This window comes from Canis lupus, chromosome 22, assembly GCF_011100685.1.
Source record: "Canis lupus familiaris isolate Mischka breed German Shepherd chromosome 22, alternate assembly UU_Cfam_GSD_1.0, whole genome shotgun sequence".
NCBI classification, from domain to species: Eukaryota; Metazoa; Chordata; class Mammalia; order Carnivora; family Canidae; genus Canis; species Canis lupus.
Window position 1 is genome coordinate 31,044,275 of NC_049243.1, and position 13,131 is coordinate 31,057,405.

Genomic DNA, 13,131 nt, shown 5'->3' on the forward strand with positions numbered 1-13,131 from the left:
TTTCAATTGATGTTACATTCTTTAAGAACAATATGACAAACCCTTTTCTCAAACTGAATTCTACCTTTCCCATACATTCTTCAGGAGCTAAAAAGCATCCTGGTCGATGACATAATCCACATCTTCGTGTCAAGCTAATTTAAGAAACATTTTCTCACTTAACTTCACAGTGTGAAGAACATTAATAATTCAGTGGTTTGTATATATATTTCCATTCATTCTCCTTGTGAAGATATTTATACAGTGTAACAATAGTACAGGAATGGAAGAGTTGGGAAAAAATCTCTTTCCCAACTCCTATTTCACCCTATTCCCATGCTTCCTTTCCTTCTAGAATATCTGGCTTCAGCAACAGTGGAAGGAACATTCAGTAAAGCTGAAGAAGTGTTAGGGTTTGTTAGTACTTTATGCCTTCAGCTTCTCCCCATTGGTGATATCCTTCATGCTAGCACTTTCTAGGTTATTAAATACTATATTTTAAAAAATGTCTATAATTTGCTACTCGTAAGAACAAGGCTTAGTATAAAAATTCTTTCTTCTAAGTTGAAACAAGGATTTTTAAAAATGCAGACTCTGAGGGAAGATTCCAGAGACTTGGTCTCTTGAGAACTACCCATCTGTGAAAAAATTCTATTTCTGTTGGACTGGAGACCTGGCAATGGCAAAATGGACTGCCACTGTGAGCCATTTATTCTGTCTCACTGGACAGAATAAATTGTTTCCTAATTGAAGCTATGTCATGACATGGACTGTAAAATGTGGTTGCAATAATTTACTCTCAGCTTAGAGAAATGACAGAAAATTGTCTACTCTTTAAAAAAGCATTTTTTTAAACTGGACTCTAAGATAATATTGAAAAAAAAGGAATACTTTCTGCAATGCTGTTTTTACACATTAATTTAAACTATATATTTTGCAATATTTTGAAAGAACTAATTAAAAAGCATACATCTGTGTACTTTGGGATAGCATCATCTTTTAAAAGTAACTCAGAGTTTCTTCAGCATAATTTCATTTACCGTTTCATGCCCTATAGACACAGACCTTTTGCTACCTTTTGAATGAAGTCTGTAATATAGGAAACTTGCCTACAGACATTAAAACATATAGGCATCAACTACACACAAACACACACTATGTCTATATTAAAAACATCCACTAACACATCTGAGAATATAGTAGAATAATTATGAAACTTCAAAAATGTTAGGCAAAAGGATTATTTCAAATGATGTTAAAATATTTAGGACCTAGTTAGATCTCTATACCACACCTTTTAGACAAGTAAATTCCAAATAGATTAAAGACCTAGACACTGAAAAAAGAAACTCAAGACTAAATACTAGAAGAAAAGGAATTGAAATGGGTTTATACATGTAGGATGAGGAAGAACTTTCTCAGCATAATATAAAACCTAGAAACCACAGAAAAAAATAGAATATTGAAAGTGAAACAACTTGGGGCGCCTGGGTGGCTCAGTCAGTTAAGCATCTGCCTTCAGCTTTGGTCATGATTCTGGCGTCCTGGAATGGAGCCCCCCTGCTGAGCAAGGAGACTGCTTCTTCCTCTTCCTCTGCTCCTCCCCCTGCTCGTGCTCTCTCCCTCTCAAATAAATAAATAAATAAATAAATAAATATTAAAAAAATAAGACAACTAATATTTGAAAAGATGAAAATAAAGTTAAAACAAGTGACAGATTGGGAGAAAAATATATATAACATATGTAAAGACAAAATATTAATATCCAGAATATTTTCCTAATGGTAATAAAAAGAAAAGGACAATTAGCCACATACAATTTTAAAAAAGATTTTATTTATTTATTCATGAGAGACACAGAGAGAGGCAGAGACATAGACAGAGGGAGAAGCAGGCTCCTCACAGGGAGCCCAATGTGGGACTTGATCTCTGGACCTGGGATCATGCCCTGAGCCGAAGGCAGACGCTCAGCGTGGAACCACCCAGGCATCCCAACCAAATACAAAATTGACAAAGAATACGAACAGGAAATTAATGAAAGATGGAATATAAACGTCCAATAAAACTGTGGAAAAATGATACATTTCAGTAATAAACAGATGAAAAATAATAACTAGATGTATTATTAGCCCACTTGATAGGCAACATCTCAAGAAGGTTAATAACATCCATGCTTGGCGAGGAAAAACAGGCACTCTTGCGTTGGTCGTGTTGAAGGGTATAGCTTTTTGTGAGGCAAATTGGAATTCTCAATCAAAATTAAAATTTGCATTACCTTTGACCCAGCAATTTTATGAGAAATTCCACTTTAGGGATCTAGTCTACAGAAATATTAGCTTAATTACATTTATAAAATATAATTATATGTCTAAGAATGCTCATTGCAGTGTTCTTTACTAGCCCAAAATTGGGGAACTGTCCATCAATAAGAAAATGGTTAAACCAATTACAGAATATTCATTAAAGGAAATTCGTATAGCAGTTAAGAGAAGTAGATTCACATGTACTGACTTGGAAAAGTATTTATTACAAGTAAATCAGAAAGCACATTGAAAACCATATTCATAGCCTGATTCTATTTTCATCTGGGGAGAAAACCCTACAAGAATATATGTTCCTACAATCATAAAATAAAGCCTGGAAGAATATAAAATGATCTCTTGATGGTGGCTATTGCAATTGGGGCTGAAGAGGCAGGAGAAAAGTAAAGGAGGAGTTTCACTTGTCATTTCATATCTGTTAAAAAATAAAAGTGAAATTATGAGTGATTTTTAATTTTTTGCTTTTTTATATTGAATATCTTTTCTATTATAGACAGCTATTGCTTTTGTATTAAAAGAATAGATGTAACCTTGAAAAATTAATTTCTGAAGGATGGGTTGAGAAGATGAGAGACTGGATGCAGGAAAATAATTTAGGAGGCTTTAAATGACTGCGGGAAGGACAGTGAGGACCTGGCCTAGGGCAGGGACAAAGGGATTAGAAAGAGGCCAAGTGGGACCCTGGGAAGTGGTGACAAGTAATATGAGGCTATATTCCCAAATCCCAGTCCACAGCTCTTTCCCAGAGTCTTCCCGAAGGCCCCATGAAAGGTACCATTATGCCATCACACAGGCCTCAGCAGATAACAAAACCCAGGTTGTCCAGTTCCTCTGCAGGCAACCATTTGAGCTCTGATTCTGCACTTAACGTATTTCCACATGAGACCAGATGAAAGCAATATCATCCTTGCCAACGGTCCCTTGGGCTGTTCTCTGCAGCTCTGTGACCTGAAGGTTATAGCACCATTACATCAGCCTCTTCCTCTGGGACTGGTAAGCAGCTCTCAGGCTGTCTCCACGGAAGCTCACTTTCCTTCCTCTACTGTGCTTGATCCAGACCATTGCATGTAGTCTGCTTAGCCTCTACTAACATCTTTTGCTTCCTGTTTATCAAGTCATGCTCATAAACATGAGACCTAACCCACCTGCAGTGTGCTCTGAATACTGGTGACATCATCAGTGCCCAGTCATTTGTGATCATTGAACATCTCACCTTTGAGCTCCTTCAGGCTTGTAGAGCACATCATCCAACATGCATAACGCCGTGCTCAACACAGTCAGCAGTGTCACATGATGGAAACAAATTTCACATGGGGCACCTCTCTGAAGAGCCTGTTCACTTTTTGCTTGTTTACTCAGAAACAGATGTTTAAACATCTGCTTAAATATTGTGAAATCTTTTCACAGATTGGACATTTAGTTCCTGCAGCATAACCAGGAAGGATCATGTTTATTGAACTAGAGGCGAATTGTATGTTGAAAAGGGAATTTGGTAGACTAGCTTGTATAGCATTTCAAGGAGCAAGTGTAATGTTAGCAAAAGCTTTCATGTGTTTAATAGGAAATACTTTTAGTTGTTTCTAGCTTTAAATCTCACTAGCATATTATTACCTCACTAGCATATTATTACCTTGAATCTTTTTTCATTTTATGGATATATAGAATCGCTACACATAGGAATTTTCTGGAATACAATTTTGAATAAAATTGAAAATGTGTCTGAGAGCTGAACTGGTATGGTAGAGAAGATACATAGAAAGTTGTCCCTTTTTCTTCTAAAAGATTGTAAACCTTCCTGATTTTCAAATATTTTGTGTTCATATAAGATCTCCATATTGGCCTATGAACAGTCCTGCTGTTTTCCTTCTGTCCTGCAATAGAAGAACATTTGGCTTATACAATTGAGATAATCTGGTTATCTCCCAGACCTAATGTCTTATTTTGAATTTGAGTGATTTCTGTCTGATGTCACATAGAAGAAAATGTAATTTTGCTTGTCTTTTAGCAGCAGATAATTTGTCGATTTTATTGCTCAATGACTTGTCTTGGGAAGGAATTTTGAAATTGCACCTTGAGACGTGTACCATTTTGCATATGAGATAATTGATATGATTTACTGGTAGCACTTTCAAGCAAAAGCATGTGACTGGTTGAAAGTGGAAAATTCAATCAGTTTGTTGTTTGCCCTCCCTGATCTCAATCACTGGTTTTAACAAAAGTGTCTAGTTGCTTAGACATCATGTAGAGTAGTTTAGGAATGAAGAAATTACTTCTAATTAAATCTCTCTGTTACCTTGCTGGGCTCAATTTTCTCCAGTTACTACACATGCATGCTGAAATAATATAATAGAGGCATTCTTAACCCATTTTAGAGAAAAATAAAAAGCAATCATAATGTATTATTAGAACTTTCTCTTTTTTGTTTAAGTAATGTGCTATGTTGAGAATGATGCTTAACTGTTATCTTTTGGGGTGACCTCCACAATGACAACGTCTTATGGCTCCTTTATGCAGATGTCTGGTGACCATGAGGCCTAGATTAGCTCTTCAGCATTCATTGAAGATAATCACTAGTTTCAGGTAACTTAAAAGCCTGTTCATCTGTCCTTGGTTGGAAACATAGACTAGCCACATTCAAGTTGCTTACCAAAATTTTAACCTTGAACACTCTGCTACTCAAACATTTTCAAAAACTTCACTTACAGGAACAAAATTAATAAATGTGAATATCTAATATTTAAAATAAATTGAAAGGAATAATATTCTCATGTATATGGATATCTAATATTTATACCCATATTCATTCATATGATTGCCTACGGGAGATGCCATTGATCTGCTTTCTTAGATACTGTAAGCCTCACCACTGGGGTGAGCCAGGCTATTAGAGAGCTATATGATGCAGCTTTGACTACTTTACCTATCCTTTGAGACGTAATGCTGTGGTATCAGAAAACTTGGTGATTAAGCAGCTTAAACTTCTGCCTGTATCCAGTAGCTTGTCTGAAGCAGATTCTAAGGAATTGTTTGGGACTGATTATGTTCTTTTGCTGTTATGTTCTCTCATGTCCCTTGTAACTGGCATGCCAGGTCTAATAAAGGACACCTGCCCACTGGTAACTATGCCAGATTTGTCCCTGAGGTTGGGGATGAGGTGTTGCATAACAAGTCAGAAAAAATAAATAAATAAGAGAATCCGGAAGGACATTTTGAGCTTAGTAGAGAATGTGGTTTTTCCTGAAAAACTGCATACTTCCTAATATGCCTTCAGAAAAATTACCTGGAAAAAAAAGAAAAAAAGAAAAAAAAATTACCCAGTATCCGATTTGGAGAAGGGGGGAAAAAAAAAAGCAAATATTGGTGATCTCGCTGCTCAGATTGTGTCTGATAAAAATGACCTGGTAATTGCTTAAATTTTGCTATAGCTTTTATCTATTAGACTATTGTCTTCATAGGCCAAACTCTGTTCAGCGATCAGGGGACTTGTTTATTTTTGAAATCTTTTAGTAGCATCCCTGACCAAATTAGTTTTATTTTAGACATTTTCCTTTTTTTTTTTTTTTTTTTTTTAGTGAAACAAAGATACTTTTCCACTCCCTAATCCCCAGTAACTTGGTTAATTAGCTATGAAATCTAGTGAAAGTCATTCACAGTTGATAGCAGAAAATCATAGATATTCTACTCATTTCCTGGCTTTTTATAATCAAGGAGACTAAAGCATGTTGTTTCCAGTTATGCATGCTAAAGGGAAATAAATGGTGATGTTTTTGCTTTGTCTGAACAGAGTGGTTTCTTCAGCAACTTTTCTAAACCCTTCTGTGAGACAAGCTGGTTCTTCTGGGACTAAAGAACTGCCTGTAGCCATATGCTTCTCTACAAATGTGCTTGGTCTTTTCTACACACAACCAGTGGTGCTAGCAGACAGGCTCTGCAGGCCTTAGTCAGGTAAGGAAGCATTTGTTATTAATGTGTGATTATAAAAGAAAACCACTACAAAAAATGTTTTGCAATGTTTGTTGTCATAACAAAGTTATTTCTCTGCCCTTGCTAATGGGCTACAGTCTTCTACTGGCTCTGTACTCTGAATGCTCCTTTATAAATGCTTTTCCTTGGTCTTCGTTACACATTGTCAAAGCAGCTTGTGTGCTATTTGCATCATAGATATAAGATCACATCCCTATGTAATTCTTGAATTCTTTTGTCAAGAACATCAACTAACAACCATTCCTCCATTTTTGCTTTCTTGCCTTGCTTATATTTCAACATCTTGCAGTAGGAAAATACACATGAATCATGGGACACCTACTACACAGGTAGTGTCCAGGAGTTTGTAGAAAGCTGGGTTGGGACAGAAGAAGGAAAATGCTCTTTCCTTTTTAATTTAATTTTAATTTCCTCACTTTCTCTCTGTGTCTTTCATGAATAAATAAAATCTTTCAAAAAAAAAAAAATGGGACGCCTGAGTGGCTCAGCGTTGAGCGTCTGTCTGCTTTCGGCTCAGGGAATGATCCCGGAGTCCCTGGATCGAGTCCTGCATTGGACTTCCTGCGTGGAGCCTGCTTCTCCCTCCTCCTGTGTCTCTGCCTCTCTCTTTCTCTTTCTCTCTCTCTGTGTCTATCATAAATAAATAAATAAATCTTAAAAAAAATATATATATCCATAAGCCCTAGCTGGCCAGTGGGCTATTTACAACTAGGTAAAGGTACCAAAACAGGAAAACTCCATACATCCTCACTTTCCCCTTTAACTGTATGTGATTTGCCTATGGTTACACAAGTGGCAAGGAGTTAAAATTGGGAAAAAGCACTCCTATTTGCTACTCTACCCAATGATATAGAATATTGAATTTGTCTACTCATATAAATAATAGCGACTGTTTAAAATAAAAAACATGTTCTGGTGTATTTGGTGTAAATGTTGTATTTTAAGGGTTTCAAAATTATTTGGATGCCTTTGTAAGTTGTGAATTTTTTAAGGCATGACAAAAATATGTGTATGTGTATGTATATGTATGAAACACGACATAATTTTTAATAGGTTTAACATTCCCAGAGTCATAAATATATAAGATTGGGACGCCAGGGTGGCTCAGCAGTTGAGCCTCTGCCTTTGACTCAGGGTGTGATCCCAGAGTCCCATGATAGAGTCTCACATCCGGCTCCCTGCATGGAGCCTGCTTCTCCCTCTGCCTGTCTCTGCCTTTCTCTCTCCATGTCTCTCATGAATAAATAAATAAAATCTTAAAAATAAATAAATATATATATAAGATTAGCTTCTAGAAGCTAGCATGTATACATAAATGACTATTCAAGGTCACATACTGTATTAGTTTGCTAGGGCTGCCAACAGAAGAAAGCTTAAACAACAGAAATTAATTTTTTTTCTCAGAATTCTGGAGGCTGCAAGTCTGAGGTCAAGGTGTTAACAGAGTTGGTTTCTTCTGAGGCCTATTGTCTTGGTTTGCAGATGGGCACCATCTCCCTGTGTCTTCCCCATGGCCTTCCCTATGTGCGTGTCTATGATCTGAATTCTTCCTCTTCTTTTTCTTTTTTTAAAATTTAAAAACAATCGAGTATAGTTAATGTTCAGTGTTATATTAGTTTCAGGTGTACAATATAGTGATTCAACAATTCTGTACATTATTCAGTGCTTATCATGTAAGTGTACTCTTAATTTCCTTCATCTAATTTTATCCATCCTTTTACTCACCTCCACTCTGGTAACCATCAGTTTGTTCTCTATAATTAAGAGCGGGGTTTTTTTGTTTGTCTCTTTTTTCCTTGTTCATTTGTTTTGTTTCTTGAATTCCACATGAGTGAAATCATATGGTATTTATCTTTCTCTGACTGACTTATTTTGCTTAGCATTATATCTTTTAGATCCACCCATGTTGTTGCAAATAGCAAAGATTTCATTCTTTTTGCCATCTATATATGTATATGTATATGTATATGTATATATATATGGCATCACAATGCTAGGCATCTCTCTATGTATGTATGTATGTATGTACACGTATGTGTGTTGATATATATATATATATACCCCCACACACACATATGTGTGTTGATATATATATATACATATATATATATATATATATATATATATATATACCCCCACACACACAAATGGAATATTACTCAGCCATCAGAAAGGGTAAATACTTACCATATACATATATATATACACACACACATATATATGTGTACACATATATATATAGTATATGTATACAGAGTATACACTATTTTTTATATATACTATTATATGTATATATACTATTATATATATACACACGCATATATAAAATATATAAAATATGTGTGTGCATATATATCACATCTTCATTCATCTACCAATGGACGCTTGGCCTGCTTCCATATCTTGTCTATTGTAAATAATACTGTGATAAACATAGGAAGTACATATATTTTTCAAATTAGTATTTTTGTATTTTGCATATTAGTATTCCAGTAATGGAATTACTGGATTATATGGTAATTCTATTTTTCATTATTTGAGGAACCTCTATATTGTTTTTACAGGGGCTGTACCAATTTGCCTTCTTACCAACAGTGCACAAACGTTCCTTTTTCTCCATATTTTTGTTGTTTCCTATATTTTCAATTTTAGCCATTCTGACAGGTGTGAAGTGACATCCCATTGTGGTTTTGATTTGCATTTCCCTGATGATTAATGATGTTGAACATTTTTTGCTGTGTTTGTTGGCCATCTGGATGTCTTCTGCCCAGATTTAATTGGATTATTTGGGGTTTTTTGGTGTTGAGCTGTTTCAGTTCTTCTTATATTTTGGATACTAACCCTTTATTATATATGTCCTTTGCAAGTATCTTCTCCCACTCAGTAGGTTTTCATTTAGTTCTGTTGATTGTTTCCTTTGCTGTGCAGAAGCTTTTAATGTTTATATAGTTCCAGTTGCTTATTTTTACTTTTGTTTCCCTTGCCTCAGGAGACATATCTAGAAAAATGTTGTTATGGCCTGTGTCAGAGAAATTATTGTCTGTGCTTTCTTCTAGGATTTTTATGGTTTCAGGTCTCACATTTAGGTCTTTAATCTATTTTGAATGTGTTTTTGTGTATTTTGTGTATGGTGTAAGAAACTGGTCCAGTTTCATTGTTTTGGATGTAACTATCCAGTTTTCCCAACCCATTTGTTGAAGAGACTGTTTTTTTCTCATTGCATATTCCTGGCTTCTTTGTTAAGGATTAATTGACCATATAATTGTGCGTTTATTTCTGGGCTCTGTATTGTGTTCCATTTATTTATGTGTCAGTTTTGTGTCAGTACAAACACTACACAGTTTTGTGTAGTGTTTTGATTACAAAGCTTTGTAATATAGCTTGATACCTGGGGTTTTGATACCTCCAGTTTTGTTCTTTTTCAAGATGGCTTTGTCTATCCAGGGTCTTTCATGGTTCCATCCAATCCAATAATTTGGGGATTATTTGTTCTAGTTCTGTGGAAAAAGCTGTTGGTATTTTGATAGGGATTGCATTAAATCTTTAGATTGCTTTGGGTAGTTCGGACATTTTAATGATATTATTTCTCCCAACCCATAATCCAAGCAGAATATCTTTCTTTTTGTTTGTGTCATCCTCAATTTCTTTTAATAATGTTTTATAGTTTTCAGAGTACAAGTTTTTTACCTCCTTGGTTAAGCTTATAACTAGATATTTGATTATTTTTGGTGCAATTGTAAGTTGAATTGTTTTCTTAATTTTTCTTTTTGCTGCTTCATTATTAGGGTATAGAAATGCAATAGATTTCTACACATTGATTTTTTTATCCTATGACTTTACTGAATTCATTTATCAGTTCTAATAGATTTTTGGTGGAGTCTTTAGGGTTCTATGTATACTATCATGTCATCTGCAAATAGGGAAAGTTTTACCTCCTCCTTACCAGCTTGGATGCCTTATATTTCTTTTTCTTGTCTGATTGCTGTGACTGACTAGGACTTCCAGTACTATGTTGAATAAAAGTGGTGAGAGTAGACATCCTTGTCTTGTTCCTGACCTTAGGGGAAAAGCTCTCAGTTTTTCATCATTGAGCATGATGTTTGCTGTGCGTTTTTCATATAATGGCTTTTATTATATGGAAATATGTTCCCTTTAAATCTATTTTGTTGAGGGTTTTTATCATGAATGGATGTTATACTTGGTGTTGAATGCTTTTTCTGCTTCTATTGAAGTGATCACGTGGTTTTTATCCTTTCTCCGGTTGTTGTGATATATCACATTGATTGATTTGCATCCCAAGAATAAATCCCAGTTGATCACAGTAAATAATTTTTTTAGTGTAGATTCAGTGTGCTAATGTTTTGTTGCTAATGTTTTACATCTATGTTCATCATAGATATTAGCCTGTGTTCTTTTTTCTTTCTTTCTTTCTTTCTTTTTTTTTTTTTTTGGTAGTGTTTTCATCTGGTTTTGGAATCAAGGTAATTCTACCATTATAGAATGAATTTGAAAGCTTTCCTTCCTCTTCCATTTTTTTGGAATGGCTTGAGAAGAATAGGTATCAACTCTTCTTTAAATATTTAGTAGGGGACGCCTAGGTGGCTCACTTGGTTAAATGTCTGCCTTTGGCTCAGGTCATGATCCCAGGGTCCTGGGATTGAGCCCTATGTAAGGCGCCCTGCTCCGCAAGGGAGTCTGCTTCTCCCTCTCCTTCTGCAACCTCCCCCTCCACCCGCTTGTGCTCTCTCCTCTCAAATAAATGAATAAAACCTTTAAAAGATATATAAATAAATAGTTGGTAGAATTCACTAGTGAAGCCATTTGGTTCTGGACTTTTGTTGAAAGTTTTTTGATTACTGATTCAACTTCATTGCTGGTAATTGGTTTGTTCATATTTTCTATTTCTTATTCAATTTTGGATAGGTTATATGTTTCTAGAAATTTATCCACTTCTAGGTTTTCCAGTTTGTTGGCGTATAATTTTTCATAATATTCCCTTAAAATTCTTTGTATTTCTGTAGTGTCAGTTATTTTTTTCTTTGTTTCATTTCTAGTTTTGTTTATTTGAGTCCCCTTTCCTTATTGTTGTTTTGTTTTTGTTTCTGTTGTTGTTAATTGATTGGTTTGTTTTGGTTAGTCTGGCTAAAAGTTTGTCAATTTTGTTGATCTTTTCAAAGAGTCAGCTCCTGGTTTCATTGATCTGTTCTATTGTATTTTTAGTTTTTATTTCATTTATTTCTGCTCTAATCTTTATTATTTCCTTCCTTTTTCTAGTTTCAGGGTTTACTTTTTTTTTTTTCTAGTTTCTTTAGGTGTAAGATTATGTTGTTTATTTGAAACTTTTCTTGCTTCTTGAGATAGGCCTGTATTACTATAAACTTCCATATTAGAATAGCTTTTGCTGCATCCCAAAGATTTTGGACTATTGTGTGTTCATTTCAATTTGTCTCCAAGCATTTTTTTATTTCCTCTTTGATTTCTTGGTTGATTCATTAATCATTTAGTAGCATGTTTAGCTGTCTTGCTGTGATTTTGTCCTGTTCTTTCATTTCATGCATTTTGTCTAAACCTCTGTATCTGTCTCTATATGTTAGGAAAAGTCAGCTACATCTCTTGATCTTAAAAGTAGTGGTTTTATGAAGAGGTCCTGTAGTGGCCTGCAGTGCAATTTTCTCTGTTTGCCAGAATCTTGCCCTTCAGGGATGTCTCCTCTGTGTGTTACATGCACCCAACTGTTGTGGCTGAACCACATTTGCCTTCAGTCCAACTATCCCCTCCTCCTGGGACAGGAATCATTTTGAAGTGGTGCTGACTCCTGTTGAGGCTGCTTGCACATTACCGTGTTTGTGGTGATGTTTTGGAAAACTGGGAGACCAAATTGGAGAAAGCACATCTTCAGAAGAATGCAGGAGTTGGGACACTGTTACTAAGCTAGGTGGAGAATGTTCATGATGTGCAGTTTCCTGCAGCTCTCTGTGTACCTAGGCTAGGGGTCAGGGGAGGGAAATGGCACCCACTAGCTTTTTCTTCTGGAAGTCTCCTAATGATCCCTGCCTCTCTAGCACATGTTCTGAGGTTAGTAAATAAATCACCTTCCTGTATACCCCATGTTTGTTTGTTTGTTTTTTTTTTAACTGCTGCTTCAGTGCTGTATCTCAGAGGGGCTCTTTGTTAGGCTATCTCTTTAAAGGGGAGGATTCAGTTTCCTCTGGCCATTGATTTTTAAAATTCTAGGAGTTAAGCTTCACTGATTTTAAGAACTCATGATGTTAAGTTCCTCTGGTTTTCAAAGCCAAATGTTATAGTGATTCATCTTCCCAGTGCAGGTACCTCATGCCTGAAGTCCTGGTTTGGGGTCTGCTCTAATCTCTTTTCTGTGCTTGCGGTGTCCTTCTTTCCTATGGACAACCTTGAGGCTCAGTTTGTTTCCTGATTATCTCTGCCTTCCTACGTTTTTTGAGTTGGCTTCTTCTCTATGTTTAGCTGTAGAGAATCTGTTTTGCCAGTCTTTAGATCATTTTCTGGGTTATTTACACTAACTAGTTGTATCTGTGGAATGAGGTGAGCCCAGGATCCTCCTTCTCTGCCATCTTCTCCTGAAATCTCTTTATTCTCCTATTCTAATAAGGGCACTAGTCATAGTGGATTAGGGCCTGCCTACCCTAATGACTTTATTTTACTCTACCTCTTTAAATAACCTATCTCTAAATATGGCCACATTCTGAAGTACTGGGAATTTGGACTTCAACATATGATTTATAGTGAACATAATTTATCCTATAACATATACTAAGCATGTGTAAAAGATGCAAATAAATTGTTTTGGAACATTCAGAGAAGAGTGAGA

At 35.6% G+C, this 13,131-nt stretch overlaps 1 protein-coding gene across 21 annotated transcripts in view; it reads left to right on the plus strand.

Annotated features, from left to right (window-relative positions):
* Nucleotides 1-13,131, plus strand: part of SCEL (sciellin) — a 301,081-nt gene that overhangs the window by 83,184 nt on the left and 204,766 nt on the right. For 17 of the 21 annotated variants that reach the window (XM_038569806.1, XM_038569829.1, XM_038569808.1 and 14 more), the window contains one exon: nt 6,085-6,245. The gene's annotated coding sequence lies outside the window, so the exon portion shown is untranslated. Of the gene's footprint in view, nt 1-3,144; nt 3,294-3,730; nt 3,772-4,814; nt 4,881-6,084; nt 6,246-13,131 lie in introns of those variants that run through there. The other 4 variants (XM_038569807.1, XM_038569811.1, XM_038569812.1 and 1 more) reach the window with 3 other exon arrangements.